This window comes from Bradysia coprophila, unplaced genomic scaffold (assembly GCF_014529535.1).
Source record: "Bradysia coprophila strain Holo2 unplaced genomic scaffold, BU_Bcop_v1 contig_476, whole genome shotgun sequence".
NCBI classification, from domain to species: Eukaryota; Metazoa; Arthropoda; class Insecta; order Diptera; family Sciaridae; genus Bradysia; species Bradysia coprophila.
This window is the reverse complement of record NW_023503727.1, coordinates 2,941,930-2,944,038: the sequence shown is the minus strand read 5'-3', so window position 1 is coordinate 2,944,038 and position 2,109 is coordinate 2,941,930.

The following is a 2,109-nucleotide window of genomic DNA, read 5'->3' as shown; positions in this document are numbered from 1 at the left end:
TACGCAAGTAAAGTAACTGCATAATAAAGAGGACGAGAGACGAAAAAAAAAAATTAATGAAGTCATCAAATACAAATATTCCTTCGTTAGACTCGTACTGTGCACGTGTTTTTATTAATTTTATTGGGCGGAAATTCATTTGAGCTGCATCTGGTATAGTGTGTGGAGAAAGTGTGTTACAGTTACGCCTTACTCTGAACCTTTTATTTATTTATGAATATTTTGCCAATTTACTGTTCTACAGATAGTGCCACGCAAATGGATGTGAGTCTATGCAAAAATGTAAAATAAAGTGCAATTTGAGAAACCATAAGTCGCACAAATCATTCAACATTTAAAATTAATTCTCTTACAGCTAACTGCATCAGTCCATAGAGTTTGAAGCAGTCCATGCTATGAAGTTCTTTAAATACTGAGCAGGGATTATGTATGATACAATGGTCACGATAATGTAGGAAATTAAACTCGCGACTTTATTATACCATTACAATGGGTTATTTGGGAACAGTCTCGCTGATAATAATATAATAAGGACATTCCAAGAGTCGACTTTATACTCAAGTATATCTCTTATATCGAGTATAAATGACAGCTGTCAACAGGAAAACAAATAAATTTCGAATCGACGGATTTTCGTTAAGGCCAGTTCATGGTCGTATACATCTAAAATGTGTGAAGAGTCATGAACTTGTCTTAAACAAAATGCCAGTGTGGAGCGCACGATGTCAGGCCTATTATTGATCGATTTATTTACCGAATTTACTGAAACTTACCAAAATCTGTCGACATTTACAAAAATGTAATAATTCGGTATTTTTGGCCACATCATGCTGCATTCTACATTTTTCTCTATTAGGCCAAAAATGTGCCAACATGGCTTCACGGTTGAAAGTCGATTTTAAGAATATTTAGGCCAAAAGCTGACATTTAAGTGGTAAGGTTATTTACCAAAATTTAGTAAAATTTACTGAAAATTACCTAAATTTAATTTTCGGTAAATTTTCGTGAATGTTGGTAAATTTTGGTAAATTTCGGTAAGCTTTGATAAACTTCGGTAGAGTTTGGTAAATTGCAATATACTCGGTAAATAAATTTGCCAATAATTGCCTTGCCTGAGATAGGGCTCTGCAAACTGACATTTTGATTGACAATTGTTGACAGTTGGCACTTATACGACTGATACGTGTGATTCCTTTGAAAAACAGAATCTTTGGACATTTTTTTATATGCTCAATAAGGAATTCGACCCCCCACACGACCCTGTACGGTTCGTGTAGCTGGAGAAATTTCTGTAAGAAAAGTCCATGTTTTCAGTTTTCGATCACCTCCCACCAGCCATACAAGCTTCGAAGAATATTTTTGAAAGTGGTTTTAGGTTCTAGAGACCAATACCAATCTAGGCACATATGAAAAAGTCCATTGGAAAATGCGTCCGATTTCAAGATTCTGTTTTTCAAAAGAATCCCTCTACTCGATGTAGTGGATACTCTCAATATAGTCGAGATTTGGAATACCCTTAATGCAAAATTCATTCAAATAATCTATTTTAGACAACTTGGTCTACACAATAAAATTACACAGAATCTTTGTGGGAGCTTGCAAGACGATACACTATGTCATCTACCTCCCTCCCTCATTTACCATAGACTTATATGCAACCTCCGCTTTCTGTTGGATTTTGTAAAATCGGCTTGGTAAACAACATTTCACTACGAATCCACCACCCGAACTGAGAAGAGGGTAAATTTTCTCCTCGCAACATAAGCTCTTTTACCTTCGGATTGTTACAAAAATTATGTGAGTTGTCAACAAAGATGAAATTATTTGTCAGTAGGAGAGGATTTGCACTCAGATCGATTTTTCTTTTTTTTACTGAAAAACTAGGTCTGTGATTGGCCGTTAATTGTAAATTAATTAAACTGCACATCACTATCAAATGGATCACATCTGCTTCTGCTATATGCTGCCCATTACACCAAATGCTGTTCGGGAAGAAAATTGAATTTCGAATGGTGGAAAAATGTTTTCGATAAGCCTCACAGACTCTTTACCAATTTAATTGACGTACAAATCATGGCTAAAGCTGCCTCTGGGCGGTTATTACAGATA